The 19,414-nt window shown below is 40.1% G+C and overlaps 1 pseudogene; it reads right to left on the bottom strand.

Annotated features, from left to right (window-relative positions):
• Nucleotides 1–10,480: 10,480 nt before the first annotated feature.
• On the bottom strand, nucleotides 10,481–11,177 carry LOC129644810 (60S ribosomal protein L17-like; annotated as a pseudogene).
• Nucleotides 11,178–19,414: the final 8,237 nt, after the last annotated feature.

The following is a 19,414-nucleotide window of genomic DNA, read 5'->3' as shown; positions in this document are numbered from 1 at the left end:
TGGCCTATCGTTATTCTTTGGCTCTTCACAACTTTGTGGTAAATGTGAAGCTCATGATAAAAATTTCCTTGAGCTGTGGGTTTACTCTTTCAGCAGATTTGGAGGGCTCAAAACCTTCACTCCCTGGCTGCTACCACCATACCCTGCTGCTTGCTGTCAAAGCCAAGGCCACAGACAGCCACAAGAGTTTCCTAAGGATCACAAAGGTCTTCAATCACAATGGACAGCTCTATGATGCTACTGGTGGCCTGATGGGCCTGGAACTCCAGTCTCAAGGCCAGGGTCAGCAAAACAGTGTAAGCATGTGGGAGACACAACATACTGTTCCTCTCTCTAGGTCTGAGAGGGGTATGGGTATGGGGCAACCATCAGAGATGCCAGCTCATGGCACAAATAGTGTAATAAAGCTATCTTTTAATATATTCTATTTCATGTTTTACTGGTAAAGGCATGTTGTGAGGCAGGTATTTAGGGTTTGTGGGGGTAAGCACACCAGAATTGGGGGTTTATACCTACACACTCTTCATGAAAGGTCCAGGTATACAGTGTGGTAAGAGAAGTTTAGTGACTTGTCCAAGGCTACACAAACATCAAAAAAGAATAACAAACAGTAATAATAGTAAAAATAACCCCTCCTCTCTGAGCCTTCAATTCTTAACATTTAGAAGTATTCTCCAATTGACAAAGCATGTCATCAGAAATAGAATAATGTGAATTAACTTCTGTTATTAATAATATGTAGCACATTTTGAAACTATAAGACCTTCATTACCATGTAATTGTTTTTTTCCTAACATCACTAAAATGAATATTGGCAGTGTCAACCTCATTTTTCAGACGAGGCAAATAACACACACTTAGACTTATATGTTGGTGAATAAGAAAGGACTAGAGACTATGATCAATCTAATGAACAGTTAATGTAGAACAAAGAGAAGTATAGAGTTTGAATGCCTTTCAAAATTTTCTCTGATTTTGAAAGTTCCTTGTCTTTGAAAGTGTCATTACTTAAATCTAAGCCAAAGGCCGTGATGATTTCTAAGGGGAAGGAAGCGTATTGCATCAATCACAGAGCAATGTTCTCCAACTCAAAATCATCTTTAATTTTATAGAAAGTGAATGAAGCACTCTGTCTTCTCTTTTTTTGACTTGAACAAAAGTAAAGTCTCACTAAATTATTCTTCTCTTTCTCCATTACTTTCATAGTTGTTCATCACGTCAGTGATTGGAAGCACACTAATTCTTTTTCTCCCAGTTTGATCCTGGATGAGTGACTAGTCTACTTTGGAAAGAAAAAAGTTTAAAATATAAACAAAGTATTCTCATTGATTATAGATTTTAAGATTACAGATATAAGCACCCAATATGAAAACATTATTTCCATATTCATTCAAATAATGCTCCTTCCATAATGGGCATCAGGAATATTACCAAGTTTTTTATTATATGGATATTTTGGTTAAAAATCAGAAAAGTATAAATGGTAGTAAGTGAAACAATTAACCTATTGAAAAATCTTTCACCAGAAGTGGTAAAATAGCCATTGCTCATACAAAGAGGATATAAAACACAACAAACATCCAGAGGAGTAAAAAAATTCTTCTATATTAGGAGTGGATTTGGTAATCTTAATAGGTTTCTTTTCTGTTATGAGGATTTCTGATTCTGTCTCCTTTCCTTGTACTTTGAAAAAAGAAAAAAGATCTTTTTGTTGTCAGTCATCTGTGATGTGATTGCTAGTCAATCAAGTCATTTGGCCCCAAACTATGAGAAAGCAATCATCCTTGTGGTTTTGTGCAGGTTAGTAAGGAGCAGGCCTCTCAGACCTATGCAGGAGTAGGGGGAGGAGGCATATCAGAAATCATTTCCAAGTGGAGCCTGGTATAATCTCAACCTTTTTTAAGAGTCATTATCAAAGGCCAGCAGAACAAATGCCCCTGAAGTGCTGAGGCAGAGAAAAACATAAGCAGTTCTCTGCCAACGCCCTCTACAATTAACCAATGTACACCCCTGCAAAAGGGACATTCCTAAACCAACACTCTGGACAAGTTAATCCTGTTCCAGAGTCACCCATGGCTCCCTATTGCCTGCATAACAAAAAGAAGGCTTAGATGTAAATATCCACCACAGTTTACTCCTACTCTTGTAAATATTATTCTACACATTTCCTCTTCTGTATATTCACCACTCCTTGAGCTTTTCCATGTGTTGGCTCAATATGTTCTACCTGCTAAAATGGCCCCCTCCAGTCTACTACTTTCCTTCATGACCCGGCCCAAGTCATAACTCCTGATAGTCTCCCTCAATTCCCCTCTTTCATAATCATCTCACTTCTAAGTATTTACCCTCACTCTTCATTGGTCATTCAGCATATGCTGCCCTCTTTTATCCTAAGGTTATAACTTTAGTATAACTTTACTGGAGGTAAGGGCTATATCTCAAGCAACATTTGTCCTATATCCACCATAGTGTCCAGTACACGGGAGTAATATTACACATTTGTGTAGCACTGGAGTATACAAAGCTCTCTCAAGGCAGCTCTCAAGGTAACCAAACTCCCAGCAATATTATCACTGGACCCCACTGTCCTAGCCCCACTCTGAGAATCCCCCAAGCCATTCATCCACTGTTCTCACCTTTAACTCTCTATCTGCATTTTACAGATGAAAAAAACCAAGACTCAAAAAAGCTGCTTCCCCTATATTTACGGGTTTGTGAGAACCTGAAGGCAAGTCCTGGTCTTCTAACTCCAAATTCAGGTATCTCTCTACTTTATTAGGCTACTTCCATGAGAAGCATTCAAAACAGTTTTGTGTATTTGGACCTTGACCATCAGCACCACCACCGACTCCAGTAATTTGGTTGGGAAACATGTGTGTATGTGTGCATACATGTGCATATGTGTATGTGTTGTGTTGATAACTGAGTGGGGTGGATTAAAAATATAGAAGTAGTGAAGGTATAAAATAAAAACAAATAAAAGTTATGACTATTAGGAGGTTCCAAGTGCTAAGCCTGAACCGATTTGTTATATGTTCTTGGGCAAGTCATCTTTCTAAGCCTGAGTCCATTAATGTCAGATTGAACAAGATAAACTCCAAAGTGCCTTCCAGTTCTAACATTCTGTGATGCCCTGTTCAGCTCTGGAAGGAGGTTATGCCAGAACCTCATCCCCTTCCAAGCCAGCATCAAGAAACCTAGTAGCTCTTAATCCACATACCACACTTAGACTCTTCATGCTCTCACAGAAGAAAATGAAAGTGTTAGTCATTCTGTCCAACTCTGCGATCCCATGGACTGTAGGCCGCCAGGCTCCTCTGTCCATGGAATTCTCCAAGCAAGAATACTGCAGTGGGTTGCCATTTCCTTTTCCAGGGGATCTTCCTGTTCTAGGGATCAAACTCGAGTCTTTCACATTGCAGGCAGATTCTTTACCATCTGAGCCACCAGGGAACAGAGGAAGCCCATATCAAACCTGTCTTGATGCTCAACCCACAAATGCCCCCCTTTTAGCTCTACTCCAAATCTATATTTGGTGCCCCAACCGAGGGCAAATATGATGTGACTCCAAACCCGCTTATCCTTGGTCCCTTAGTCCAAAATAAGAGTCCATAGATCTGTGAAAAATGGCACCACACTTCTGACCATAATCAATATCTAACCAGGAAAGATAAAGATAATTATTACTCAAAGTGCCAGCAGATATCAACTGAAATTAAAGCTGAGGCACCAAAGAATCCTATCACCTACACTGGAATTTTTTGTAAAGAAAGATCATTACATGTCTGGAATGTTTTAGGCATATCTGGTTCTGTTTAAAGCAGGAATATGGACTTAGCTATAAGACTATCACCACCTTTCATAATTTCTGATTCTAGAGTTTATATGTGAAAACAATATGAAACTCTAAGCTTGGAAACTGGATTCTAGTTAGAATTAGCTGTGTAAGCAGGTGGAACAGTTCACTTAATCTTTTCGCACTCAATAATCCCATCTATGAGATGAGGACAGTGATAGGGAGGAGATATTAAAGTATTATACATATATAAAAATTGGTCATTTAAATTCATCAAATGCTATTGATGAATTTAAAATAGCCTCTTCAAAGAAGGTTTTTTTGTTGTTTTTTTTTTTAAGTCCAAGCCAAGTTTTGACTGAGCTTTATAGCTACTGGACAGGGATGTTAAACAGTACATTCAGTGAGTACAACTTTTAAGAACTTAACCACTAAGCTTAATGAGTGTTACTCATTCATGCCCAGATATCAACCTGAATCTTTCCCATGATTTTAGATAAGTGGTACCTCTCTCTGTGATTCTGTCTGAAAGAAAATAAAAGCCCAAAAATCTTCTTTCAGAATACTGTTATGAGGGTACATGAAGCAAAGTCCCCTGCTATGAACTCCAATTCCAAGTCATGGCCTCTGGAAGGGCTGGGAGGAAGCTCAGCATAAGTCAGAATAGCAGGCTCTCTTCCTGCATTTCTTACTGACCACTGGATAAAGAGTAATGAGTAACAACTTGTTCTTTCTCATCTTCATTCAGTTGTAAAGTGGAGGTAAACCTACAGTCAGGGGCTCTTTTCCCCACAAGCACGGACAGAAAAGATCCATCTCCATCTCTCACGTGATTCCCAAATGGCCTTCAAGAGTCTTCTTGTTCTGTTTACAAATTAAAACAAATTTAGCAGCTTAAAACACAGTCCCTATTATTTCACAGTTTCTGTAGCTCAGGAGTCAGCACAGCTTAACTGGGTTTGAGGGCTGGGTTTACAGGCTGAAATTAAGGTGTTGGCTGGGCTGCATTCCCATCTGGAATCTCAACTGAGAAAGAATCTGTGTCCAAACTAATTCAAGCTGTTCACAGGTTCATTTCCTCTTGACTGTACTACCAAGGGCCCTGGCTTTTAACTAGATATTGGCAGGAGGTCACCCTCAGGTCCTGGAGGCTACCTGCCATATGGACTTCTCCAACATGGCTATTTACTTCAGCAGGCCCACAGGAAAAGTCCCCAGACCCAATCTACTAAGACCCAAGTCATACAATGTAGGATAATTACAGGAATGACAATCACCTTTACCATATAAATAACCTAATCATGAGAGTGATATCTCATCATCTTGCCAGGTTCTATTGCTTAGAAGCAAGTCATGGGTCCTACATAAAGTAAAAAGTGGAACACGGAACAAATCTGTCAACACCAGGAGGTTGGATTTTCTGGGGGTCACCTTACAGTCAGTCTGCCCTACTGGCCCCCAACAGTGAAATCAACCATGACGCTCTACAGCTGAAGCCCTCCATTCTTATCAGGGAATTTCTTCCTCACCATCTCCCAATCACCGCTGATTTCACAGTTGTTCTGACAGCCCTGAGACTTAAAGCCACTCACACTCACAAGAGACCCTGTCCATTCATTCTGCAAATTTATCTCCTAACATAAGTCAGACGCTATGCTAGTGTGGTGGGCAGAATAATGCCACATGGATACACATACACACAGCAAAAATATGCCCAGGTCCTAATTTCCAGAATCTATGAATATGTTTGGTTAAATGTCAAAGCAGAATTTAGATTGCAGATGGAATTGAGTTTGTGAATCAGCTGACCTGGAGATGGAAAGATTATCCTGAATTATCTGGGTAGGTCCAATTTAATCACAAGGATTCTTACAAATGGGGAAGAGAGGTAGAAGAGAGTGTGTCAGAGTGATGCAATGTAAAAAAGACTCATCCAGCCCCTGCTGGCTTTGAAGATGGAAGGAAACCACAAGCCAAGGAATGTGGGAAGCCTCTGGAATCTGGATAAGAGAAGAATGTGGAGTCTTCCCTTATGCATCCCAAAAGGAACTCAACCCTGCCAACACCTGACTGTAGTCTAGTTGGCTTAATTTCAGACTCTGGTCTCTAGAACTATAAGATAATAAATTTGTGCTGTTTTAAGCTACTAAGTTTGTGGTGATTTGTTACAGCAACAATGGAAAACCATTGCTGCTAGGATCTGGGGACACAAACATAAAAGAGGCATGATTCTTGCCCTCAAGAAGCTCATAGGCAAATAGGATGGGAGACAACACAGATAACCTCAGAAGAGGGGACAGAGCGGCCACTAGCCTTAGGACCAAGGTCAATTTCTCAGCACCACTTACCACCCACAGTCTACTCCTCCCAAGGCCACTGCCTAAGCTGCTTGTGGCTTTGGGGCAAGAATTTTCCCTTCAGTAATGCAGAGGTGACAGTTTCTGCCTCATATTTTAAAGAGGAGGAAAAAAAAAAACCCAACAAGGTTTGACACATCCAATTCAACACACAACTACAGAAAATTTTATTAAGTGCCAAGAACAGGAGATACAAAAATGAATAAAACAGATCTTCACCCTCAGAGATTTTAAACTCCTAAAGAAAGCAGACACATACATTCATAAATTTAATTCCATGATAAGTGCTATAATAGAACTATGGACATGATCCCTTGGGAATACAGATAAAAAGGAATTAATTATGCTGAGAAAGATGGAAAGGGAGGGAGTGATATAAAGTCCCAGGAAGAAGGTGACCTGTGAAATGGATCTTGAGGAGTCATTAGGAGGATGACATGTAGATTAAAAAAAAAAAAAAAAAAAACAAAGTAAAGCAGAAAGAACAAGATGAAAATGCACGACAAATAAAGGAACACACTGCATTTGAGAAATCTGCCCAAAGCAATTAGAACCTGGGATACAAGCAAAGGGACGAACTGAGGGGATATCAAACAGAGACTGACAAGGCTAGAAAGAGCCAGTGGAGAAAGGATCTATGTGTCCACAAGCTGGACCTGAGGGCCCATAAGGGACCCTGCCATTAGGGGCATCATCCCACATGTGTTTTACATTTACTCTTGTCACACTATAGACACTGAGCTGAAGGGATGAGAAAGCGGGGAGGGGTGCCTGATTGGAGGTCAGCCGTGAACCAGGAGAAAAATTAGGAAGACTTGACTTAAGGCAGTGAATGAAGAAATAGAGGGGAAAGGGAGATTTTTGAGAGCGATGTTTGAGGTTTGAGCAAATGAACTTAATATGGGACTTAAGGGAAAGGAATTAGAAAGAATTCCTTCTGTGTTTCTACTTAGGTGACTTAGCGGGAAGGGATGGTGTTTCTGATTCAGTTGCCCTAGTTGACACATAGCTGTAAACTGATCTAGGGAAGGCAAGTGAAGGAATGGGTTTTAAGAAATGACAATGCAATTAAATTATTTCATAAGAAAAGGAGGATCAGTCTGAATTCCTTTAGGGAAGGAGCTACATAAATTTGAACTGTGTTATCTTTAAAAGAAAATTTCTGTCAAAAGCTAATCAGGCTAGGATTAATTGGCTTTGTATTATCTGAGAGATTTATCAGAGACTGATAAGTATTGACTAGAAACTAATGGCTACTTCAAATCTAGAGCATCCTAATGTCAATTATAACAAGGTTTCATCAATGTAGAGACAAATAGAAAAGATGAAATGCAGCATTACTTTAGCTGCTAAAACAAAAAATGTTTCAATTAATTTTACTTACATCAATTACCAAAATAATCATCTACTGTTATTTAAAGGGAGAGGGTTGGGAAGAGAGAGAAAATCGGACAGTGAAATTTCTCATGGGAATACCTATAATGTATTTTTAAATCTGAGATTATGGAGACTGGACAGTTCACACTTAATGCCTCATTGATTATCTCTGTTCCCACTTCTCTTTGTTAAAATGTCCACAAGTGTGCACTGACTCAAATGTTCACATTTATCTGTGCAAATGTATGGTTGAATCTTGATTTTTCTCTGGTTTGTTTACAGTATAAGCAATAACAAGATTAATATTTACTAGAAAGTTACAGTTTAAGGTCATAATTTCACTGATCCTACTGAGAACCAAAGAAAAGCCTGACATTCTGGAAAAAGCAAAGCTCGTTTGTCACATGAATGTGGTTGTGAGACCACAGACCTTTCTCATCAGCACATGAAACTCAAAGGAGCGTTTTTGTACATTTAACAAGTGCTGAGAGGTGAAGAAGAGAAAGCCTGGAAGATGAGCGTGTTGCTGTATGAATGTTATAAGATCACAGAGAGAGATGATGCAACTTCTCTGCTGACGGAGCTCATCTCAGAAAAAGACTCTTCAGGGACTCCACAGTCACCATTCCTCTGACCCATTCTTTCCACTGAGTACTGTTTGCTGTGTAGCTGGTGGCGGTGGTGGTTTAGTCGCCAAGTCGTGTCCGACTCTTGCAACCCCATGGACTATGGCCCGCCAGGCTCCTCTGTCCATGGGATTCTCCAGGCGAGCGTACTGCAGTGGGTTGCCATTTCCTTCTCTGGACTGTGCACCTACTATGTGCCCAACTCCAGGCTACAGTCACAGAATACTGTCCACCATCATTATCACTATCACCAAGCATTTGTACAGTACCCACTCTGTACATGGCCAACTGCCCTTATACCTGTGGAATTAACAGATTGGAATTGAAATAAGTGAAGCTACAAAACCTGAAGCACAAACCTAGTGTTACTGTTATTTTTTAAATTGATTCTTTTTTCTACAAAGTAGTCACTCTCCTCTCATCACAGCCCAGCTGGCTGCTACTAAGCAGCTGGCAGCTCGTCACACACATGTGTGACATTACAAATACCTGCGTGAGGGAGAAAAGTAAAAGAGTTTGCATCTCCATAGTCAGCACGGATCATACTTGAAAGATGAAATTTGAGGCTCAAAGAAATGTCATGTCTTCCCTATACTGAATTAATCAGTCAGAGGAGAATTAGACCCAGGACATAGGTCTCCCAATCTCTACCTAGTCCAGAGTTATTCCCAATTACTCCACCTTGTTTTAAAAAATCATTTGGGCTTAAAAATGGATTGACTTAGAACTATTAAGCTAATGAATCCCGTGCTTGCCTGCTTCTGAGCTGTACTCTAACCTGTTACAGTTTTCCACTGATAATGCAAACACATGACCACCAGCTATTTTTCTAGCCCCAGAAAAGAGCTTGTGTCAAGGTTTTCATCCACTTTTATCTGGTCTGATAGTATAATATCAGGGTTGGTAGAAAGTAAGAATAAGCTTTGTAGTGATGGAGAAAGATTTTTCAATGCAAAACTGACCAAACTGTAAATCAAATCTGTGCACATAACAACTTAAAATACAGTCAGTGGACCAGCAATATTAGCATTTCTTGGGAGCTTATTAGAAATGCAGGATCTCAGGCCCAGTTGCCCATCTACTGAATCAAAATCCACACTTTAACAAGATATCCAGGTGACTCACATACACATTAAATTTTATGAAGCACTGTCCTAGACCTGGTGAGCACCAAGTTACCAGAGCTTCCCAATTTCAGTGAGACAAAAGCTTCATAGCTGTGCTGAGTCGGCAGTTTCCTCAGCTCTTAGCAGAGGTGGGCAGAGCCTGAATTCTTCAAAGCCACTGGGCCAGCTGCCTCCAGTCATGCACAGCCTGTCCACTTATCCTGGCGTACCACATAAACACAGGCTTGTACTTCTTGCATGTACATGAGAAAAGGTTATGTACTTTTCACGTACTGTCTGCATGAGAAAGATTAATACTGTTCTAACAACTGAGTGAACTTGAACAAGTGTTGGAAGCATGAATTCAATTTTGTAGGGTTCTTTGATGTCACAAAATATGCCATAAAATCATCAAGGGGTTATTTTTATCAACACTAACAGGACATATGGGATTCCAGAAGGCACACAGCTGCTGCTTTGCTCCGAGGACTTACTATTTGGTATCCCAGAAGGCAGGTTGATATCCCAATCCCAGTACTCTGTGACAGTGACTTTTGGAGTAGGTTTGAGGCATCTCTTTTTATCTGATGGGAAATGACAGCCATTGCATTGAATTATAAGATGACAGCACTCTAAGAATGAGAGGAATTCAGGCTTATAAAACAGCCCCTTACATTTTCCTATTGAGAAAAAATCTGCAACTTACTTTTTTCTGGAAATATTTGATTTTACATGCTTCTTAGAAAGGGAGCATCAGTATAAATAAAAGCATGCCAGCTTCTTTGTAATGCAAGGCGCTCCAATGCAAAACATTTGGTGCACTTGGCCATCTTCAGTCCCAGCACAACCCAGGTACTCTTGACCTACCTAATTCAGTCCAGCACAGCCGACATCAGCCATACTTAAATTTAAATATGATGAGTTGAAGTTTAAATTTAAATATAAATTAATTTAAATCAAACAGGATAAAAAATTCAGTTTATAATTAGCATTTACTATATTTCGAGAGTTCAAAAGTCACATATGAGTAATGACTACCATAGTGGATATGCATATATAAATTATTTCCACTATCAGAGACAGTTCTATTAGAAGGTGCTACTCCAGGTTGTGCACATAAAGTATGTTCCAGCCCTAAATTCTTGCAGGACAAGGGTCAAAGGGCCTTTCTTTATCATATTTCTATTCTTTTTTTTTCTACTTCATATTACTATATTTTTTAATTTGATTTGCACTTTTTGTGGCATTTATTTCTAGGCCATAAGTTTTTGTCTCTTCTGCTTCTTCTGGAATATCTTTTTCTTCTGTGCAACATCTTCTGGTTTAGGAACAACCTGCTCTTTTTCAGTAAGGATCATCTCCATGTGGCAGGGACAGCTCATGTACGGGTTGATCCAACCATGAGCTCTGTTAGTCCTGGGCTGCATCTTAGGGGCTTTGTCCACCTGGATGTGCTCAATGACCAAAGAATCTACATCTAAGCCTCTAGGTTCAGCATTACTCTCTGCATTTTTGAGCATGTGCAGTAAAATTCAGCACTCTTTTTGCACCACTAACCCTGCATCCAATGCCAGTGTTTGGCCTGAGCACACCTACCAACTTCACCATTGTAAGGATGGAATGAAAAGTGACATCCTTCAGATGTTGTCATTGTTCAGTCACTAAATCATATCTGACTCTCTTTTGACCCCATGGACTTCAACAGGCTCCTCTGTCCTCCACTATCTCAAGTCTGCTCAAATGCATGTCCATTGAGTTATGAATTTGAGCAAATCCTTCAGATACTTGGTGGCTTTTTATAGGCACATCCTTAATGGCCTGGGCAGTTTCACAAGTGTTTTTAATGTGAACATGAAGAATCTATTGATTTGTATGATTTTGTGGGGTTTTCTGGGTTAAGTGAATAGTGAATCATTTTTAGAGGTCACCTCAGGCCACTTACCAGAAAAGCATCATATTACTATTCTTAACAACCAACTTAAGCCTAGTAAGATAAAATTGTGAGCCAACCATACAGTTACTCTCAAGAATGTCTTCCCTCTGTTTCTACTCCCCAACCCCAGCATCAGGAGCTAGTGAGACTTCCTAGAACACTGTAGGAAGATCACTCCAGGAGAAACATAGTTTGAGTTTTCTAACCATGCCTCACATCCACCCTTCACGGTAAATTCTTAAAGCATGCCCACTCCATCCCTACATACCCAAAATACTCCACCAAAATGGCCACCATAAAAAGAATTATATTATGTCTGTTAGCTCATTAATTCTCATGAGGTCATCCATCTTACAAATGTGAATCAAAAGATATCTCTACCAGGCACTATGCAAGGCACAGAAGATACAGTGATGGATATGACAGGCATGGTCTCTCTCCTCAAGGAATTGATAGTCTAGCAGGAAATAGTGAACAAGCTATTTCAAGTGTGACACAGACAACACGGGGGAGGCAGCAAATGATCCAAGAGGAAGGTCTGACCTTGTCTGCTGGGTTAGGGAAGGTCTCCTTAGCAAGTGATGTTTGAGGTGAGGTTGGACAGATAAAATGCTAGTTAGAAGAGGAAGTGAGGAATGGCATTCCAAGCAGTGGTAATGCCATGGCCCAAGGCTTTGAAGCTCAGAAGAACAAAGAATTGAAAGAGAATTGGTGTGATGGGCTCCCAGAGACTGAGTGGAGAGGGGCAGAGACAAGGGGAAGAGAAAAAGTGGAGGTCACTCAGCTGCAGAGAACAGATAGGAAGGGAGCAAAAATGCATTCACAGAGATTATATTTGAAGTTCTGCACAGGATCAAGGGCTAGGGTGAAGGCCTGTGCCTAAAAGTGAACAAATTAACGAAATATTTGGACATAAAGAAAATCAACAGACCCTAAGACTGAATGGATATCAAGAGTGAGGAAGAGAGAGGAGTTTTAAAATGATCCCAGATTTCTGGGTTCCAGGATGGTTTAGATGGTAAACTGGCAAACACTGTAAAAGGAGAATGTTGCAGAGATCCAGGTATTAAAGTTAAGTTGGAATTAAGATGGAATTAACAATGTCTATGAGACATGCACTCATCTCACACGCTAGTAAAGTAGTGCTCAAAATTCTCCAAGCCAGGCTTCAGCAATACGTGAACTGTGAACTTCCTGATGTTCAAGCTGGTTTTAGAAAAGGCAGAGGAACCAGAGATCAAATTGCCAACATCTGCTGGATCATGAAAAAAGCAAGAGAGTTCCAGAAAAACATCTATTTCTGCTTTATTGACTATGCCAAAGCCTTTGACTGTGTGGATCACAATAAACTGTGGAAAATTCTTCAAGAGATGGGAATACCAGACCACCTGACCCGCCTCTTGAGAAACCTATATGCAGGTCAGGAAGCAACAGTTAGAACTGGACATGGAACAATAGACTGGTTCCAAATAGGAAAAGGAGTATGTCAAGGCTGTATATTGTCACCCTGCTTATTTAACTTATATGCAGAGTACATCATGAGAAATGCTGGGCTGGGTGAAGCACAAGCTGGAATCAAGATTGCCGGGAGAAATATCAATAACCTCAGATATGCAGATGACACCACCCTTATGGCAGAAAGTGAAGAGGAACTCAAAAGCCTCTTGGTGAAAGTGAAAGAGGAGAGTGAAAAAGTTGGCTTAAAGCTCAACATTCAGAAAACTATGGCAACTGGTCCCATCACTTCATGGCAAATAGATGGGCAAATAGCAGGAACAGTGTCAGACTTTATCTTGGGGGGCTCCAAAGTCACTGCAGATGGTGACTGCTGCCATGAAATTAAAAGACGCTTACTCCTTGGAAGGAAAGTTATGACCAACCTATACAGCATATTAAAAAGCAGAGACATTACTTTGCCAACAAAGGTCCGTCTAGTCAAGGCTATGGTTTTTCCTGTGGTCATGTATGGATGTGAGAGTTGGACTGTGAAGAAAGCTGAGCACCGAAGAATTGATGCTTCTGAACTGTGGTGTTGGAGAAGACTCTTGAGAGTCCCTTGGACTGCAAGGAGATCCAACCAGTCCATTCTAAAGGAGATCAGTCCTTGGTGTTCATTGGAAGGACTGATGCTAAAGCTGAAACTCCAGTACTTTGGCCACCTCATGCGAAGAGTTGACTCATTGGTAAAGACCCAATGCTGGGTGGGATTGGGGGCAGGAGGAGAAGGGGATGACAGAGGATGAGATGGCTGGATGGCATCACCGACTCGATGGACATGAGTTTGAGTGAACTCCAGGAGTTGGTGATGGACAGGGAGGCCTGGCGTGCTGCGATTCATGGGGTCGCAAAGAGTTGGACACGACTGAGTGACTGAACTGAACTGAGCTTTGAGACATAGTATAAAAGGTGGGTGTCTGAGTGGCCAGCAGTTATATGCGGGGATCACCATCAGGGGTGTAGATGAGATTGAAACACACGGAGTCAATGGGATCACCTCAGGAGACAGCGCGGATTAGGAAGAAAGGAAGCTGATGCCCCACAGAGCCCCACAAGGAACCTGAAGCACACGGAGGGCTACAGCAACCTGCAGAAGATCCACAAATCTCATCAGTGGTCCATTCAGAAACATCCAAGATTCAGTCTCAGGAATTAAGCGTCTGAAACTGGCAAGAGACTGTCTTTCCAAGGTTTTCTGCAAGATTTGACATATTTGAACAGTTTCCGATCTTCATTTCTGTCTCTGGCTTAAAGCAGATAGTGCTCAGTTAGACTTCTGGCAGCTCTGCTCCAGTAGAGCCGTCTTCCCTCGATTCCTTGAGGTCTACTGCCACCTGGTGGCCACTGCCTGATAGAAGCAATCTCGCCCTGCTCTTCCTTCGTGCTGGTTTGAGATCCACAAACCCTTAAGGTTGCCTTCTACCCAAACTATGCTATTTTAAGCTTCTTTCATCGTCTCATTGAGCTTGAAGTGCAACTGAGGAGGAAAGTAACTGAAGTGTAACTGAGCAGCAATCACTGATTTTTTTCCCTCCTCTCTTCAAATATTTTTGTGATACAGGTAGGAACTGTTAATGGAGACAGGAAGTACAGATGACAGAAGAGCTCTAAATTGCTATAACACCATAGATATGTTCCTACTAATGACATTAATCATACTTTTAATTTGTTTATATATAGAATTTAATTAACTCGTGGTAGCTTTTCTTCCCACTAGCATTAAACCAAATTCCGGGCAACAAAATATATTTAATGGATGATAAAATAAACCAACACAGTTGTTTAATTTTCCATTTTCAGAGTCAGTTACAAGCATTAAAATACAAAAAATTATTTTAACAGTAAATATAAAGCTAATTTATAGTATAATCCTCTATTTTTTCCCATACTTATCCTTTCACAGATAATATGTAAAATTTTGGAAAAATAAGATATTTTGCACTTTTAAGGATGAGCTAAGTTATGATGATGGTGTCCTCTGAACAATTCTATCTAAGAAAACAGTTTTCAATTTAGGTTAAATGCAAACTGCAAAAAGTATTTAATACTAATAGTTTTTGTCCAAACTTCCCAATTATATATCACATGAAGTAATTATAAAGGTTCTAATTTACTGAGAATTTCTAATTGACAAGAGATCAAACACCTTTGTGTTACATGGTAGTCAGTCACTTTAAGAGAGATGAAACTCAACCAAAGACAAATTTTAAAGCAAAATTAAACAGATAACACAATCATAAAACAAAAGAACCAGTATGAACCATGTGCTTTCTTAATTATCTCAGTTCCCTTCAGTTCAGATGTTTATAAAACCGTATATTTGGAATATGTTTGGTCTTCTCTCAGAAACATGCCTAGAACTTTTATTTCTCTAAATTCTACAATAATTATTGAATAAACCATTGTTGAATAAATATGGAGAGTGCCAGGCTGTGTAGCACTAGACGATGAATGATATAAAACAATTTTTGATCTTGTATTAACTTGAAACCTGATTGTTTGCTGCTGCTGCTGCTAAGTCGCTTCAGTCGTGTCCGACTCTGTGCGACCCCATAGACAGCAGCCCACCAGGCTCCCCCGTCCCTGGGATTCTCCAGGCAAGAACACTGGAGTGGGTTGCCATTTCCTTCTCCAATGCATGAAAGTGAAAAGTGAAAGTGAAGTCGCTCAGTCGTGTCCAAGTCTTCGTGACCCCGTGGACTGCAGCCTACCAGGCTCCTCCATCCATGGGATTTTCCAGGCAAGAGTACTGGAGTGGGGTGCCATTGATTACCAATGTGGAAATCAATTCAAATAGAAGATGGGAAAGCACTCAAAATTATACGTCATACAAATCCAAGTAAGTATTATTCTCATAATAGAGTTACCTCACCAACATCATTGTAAAGGAGAGCTCCATCACAAACACACATGTACAATTTTACCAAATAAATGAAATACACAGCAGAAGTTAAAAACTTATGGCCACTGCAAAAGTAAGACTCAGCTTTGAAACTTCCCATTAACTTTTGGTTTGAAGATTGACTATTTGTGACACAGCTTATTCTTTTTTTTTTTTTTTTTTCATCATCATTCTCTGATTTTCTATCTTGAATCTCAGAATGAATATGGAGCAGCAACCAAACAGAGAACAGAAGGCCAGATTGCCAGCAGCACCTATCTAAATACTGTTGTGCTGTGCAGAGAGCAGTGATGTGTGTCCAGTCGAAGCACACAGTAAATTATGTGGAACATCCAACCCCCAAGTGTCCTGTGCTGCCATGTAGGGAAACTCACAGAGCATATCTGAGGGATCTCTTTGCTCAGGAAAGTTTAAGCAAAGTTCAAAACAAAATCTGCTCCCCAGTGGATAATCTTAAACCAAAATCGGGATGCCACAGGCTTGATTCACGAGCCTATAAAACCCTATGAGGCCTGACACATATAGACACATTCTCAGATTCCCAGCTATCCTTTTGCTCTTTCCTCTAACAATATCAACTTTCCTTGGGTCATCATCACATCCCAGGAGTTTGTATAGGAAAAGTATTATCACAGAAAAAATTCAAAAAGCCCTTCTTACAGAGAAATGAAAAGACTTTTGCTCCTTGGAAAAATAGCTATGTCAGACCTAGACCATGTTTTATTTTTTTTGTTGTTGTTGTTTTGTTTGTTTCTTTGTTTGTTTGTTTTGTTGTTGTTGTTGTTTTTAATTTTATTTTATTTTTAAACTTAACATAACTGTATTAGATTTGCCAAATATCAAAATGAATCCGCCACAGGTATACATGTGTTCCCCATCCTGAACCCTCCTCCCTCCTCCCTCCCCATTCCATCCCTCTGGGTCGTCCCAGTGCACCAGCCCCATGTTTTAAAAAGCAGAAACCTCACTGTGTCGACAAAGGTCCATATAGTCAGAGTTATGGTTTTTCCAGTAGTCAAGTATGGATGTGACAGCTGGACCATAAAGAAGGCTGAATGCCAAAGAACTGACGCTTTCATACTGTGGAACTGGAGAAGACTCTTGAGAGTCCCTTGGACTGCAAGGAGATCAAACCAGTCTATCCTAAAAGAAATCAACCCTGAATATTCATTGGAAGGACTGATGCTGAAGCTGAAGCTCCAATGCTTTGGCCACCTGATGCGAAGAGATGACTCATTAGAAAAGACCATGATGCTGGGAAAAACTGAGGGCCAGAGGAGAAGGGGGTGAAAGAGGATGAAGTGGTTGGATGGCATCACTGACTCAGTGGACATGAATTTGAGGAAACTCAGGGAGAGCGATGGACAGAGAAGCCTGGCATGTTGCAGTCCATAGAGTAGCAAAGAGTTGGACCTGACTTAGCAACTCAAGAACAGCATTTGTTTACAATTTGTAACAAATGTGAGTACATTTGTTTACAATTCCTGAATGTTCTTAGATGCTCATTGAAGAACAAATCATTAATATCAGGATCTAGACCACAGCCTAAGATTCATTTTCCTGCTGCTCTGTTTTTGTCACACAAACTTTGAGATGATCTGCATCACCAATTACCCTAGAGGAACTCATAGTGACCTTTCATGGCAGTGGCTTCTAGAGATAACACCTCATGTCTCCCCAGTTCAACTCTGTACTAGTCAGCCAGGCTGCCTTAACAATATACCACAGTCAGGGGGCTTAAATAACAGAAATGTATTTTCTCACAGTTTGGGAGGCTGGATGTCCACAATCAAGCTGCCATCGGGGTTGGTAACTTGTGAAATTCCTCCACTTGCAGACAAGTCTGCAAAAACTTGCAGTTTTTCCATGTCCTCACATGGCCTTTTCTCTCTGTGAGTGCATGAAAAGAGAAAGTTCTTCATCTCTGCACTTATATGGACACTAATCACATTAGACTAGGGCCCCACCCATATGACTCACTTAACTTAATTACCTCCTTAAATATCCTGTCTCTAGATACAGTAACATTAGGTTAGATCTTCAACATATTAATTTTGTGAGAACACAGTTAAGTCCATAACAAATTCATGTTTATTGATAGTCTAGTATAAGAAAGATATGGCACTAGACTCAGGAAATACAAAAGTAAATAAGACATTGTCCCTGGCCTCAAAAAGTACACAACTTAGTGAGGAGATCAATGTGTATATAACTATTTAGGACCCAAGTCAGTTGCAAAAGTACAGATATTAGAATCTAAAAGAGTGATAAAATGCTGTAGAAGAAAGGGACCATGGATGAGTTTAAACAAAGGGTGTGATATGGCTCTGTGCCCTTTAGAATGATCACTCTGGGAAAGTGAGGAAAATGGACTGGGATAGAGACTGAAAGCAAAGAGGAAAGTTAGAAATTTTCTGTTAACCTGGAAGATGAAGAAAGAAAACTGAAACTATATCAGAGAAATATGATTAAAGGCAAGGAAACAGATTTGAGAGACGTTTAAATAATAAGGTCAAGAAAATTTGGGGAAATTAATGATTTCTATCACAAAGAACTTCTGGGGAGCATTACTCTATTTTTCACTTTTCTCAGTCTACTCAATTAGCATTTCCACATCTCCTTGATTTATAACTCTGTTAGTACATGTTGAAAAATATCTTTAATTCAATCTAACTTGCTTTCTAACATACTCTGATCACCTTTCCCAAGTACACTAATTTTACAAATTTAAACATGCTAGACATTGTCACTGGATATTGAAAGTAAAGATCTATTAATGCAAATCTAACAGCCTTGGATATTAATATATTCCTTAATATATATTTAGGAATTATATCTCAGAGTTTACCTGTAGACTCTAGACATATATTATTCTCAAAGCCAATACTAGTTGGGTACTCTTTTTTTCTCTTTTTGTGGCCATGATACACCACCATTCTTTTGGGTACCCAGCTCATGCCTTGGAATCATCATGAACCTTTCCTTCTCCCCAAATTCTTCACCCAGTAAGTCACAGAGACCTGCAAGCCTTCCTTCAGATTTTAAAGTGAAATGTGTTGCTATTCAGTCTCCAGGTGTGTCCAATTCTTTTGCAACCCCATGGACTGTAGCCCACCAGTCTCCTCTGTCCATGGAATTCTCCAGGCAAGAATACTGGCGTGGATTGCCATTTCCTTCCACAGGATCTTCCCAACCCAGGGATCGAACTTGCTTCTCTTGTATCTCCTGAACTGCAGGCAGATTCTTTACCACTAAGCCACCTAAAATGGCTTTATCAGTCATCTTTTCCTTTCTATTTCCAGGGCCAATCCTCAGCATCACCAGAATTATTCCAAGCCATTCTGCTGGCAACAACCACATGCCTTCCAAAGACATGATTCCATTCAAGCACTCATATTAGGGCTTCCTCTGACTCAATCAGCCAGAGCTAGCAACTTCTCTTAGAAATTGTATCACAGTTATCTGTATGTGCCTCCCTCAAACTAGAAGATGCAATTGTTAAGTGCAAGAGCCATATCTTGTTCAATCAAATCCACACACATGCTTTGGACCTGTATATATTTTGTGTGTTGAATTAATTGTTTAAGAGATTCCTTGTGTGAAGAGAGTTTACATTAGTGATTGTGTCAAATATAGTGTTGCAGGAGTATATGCTGTTCTCCCACTCATATGTCAAGTATTTAACTGCCAGGCCAGGGTGTTCCATTTCTTTATACTTCAGAGAATCTAAGGCAATGCCTTAAAGTTAATAGGTGCCCAGGTGGTAACTTGTGTTTCCTGTAGGCAGCATCTTTCTACTCGATGCAGCACAAACTGGAAT

The sequence above is a fragment of the Bubalus kerabau genome, chromosome 2, assembly GCF_029407905.1.
Source record: "Bubalus kerabau isolate K-KA32 ecotype Philippines breed swamp buffalo chromosome 2, PCC_UOA_SB_1v2, whole genome shotgun sequence".
NCBI lineage: Eukaryota > Metazoa > Chordata > Mammalia > Artiodactyla > Bovidae > Bubalus > Bubalus kerabau.
The sequence above is the reverse complement of the archived record's forward strand: the minus strand, read 5'-3'. Positions and strand labels throughout refer to the sequence as shown.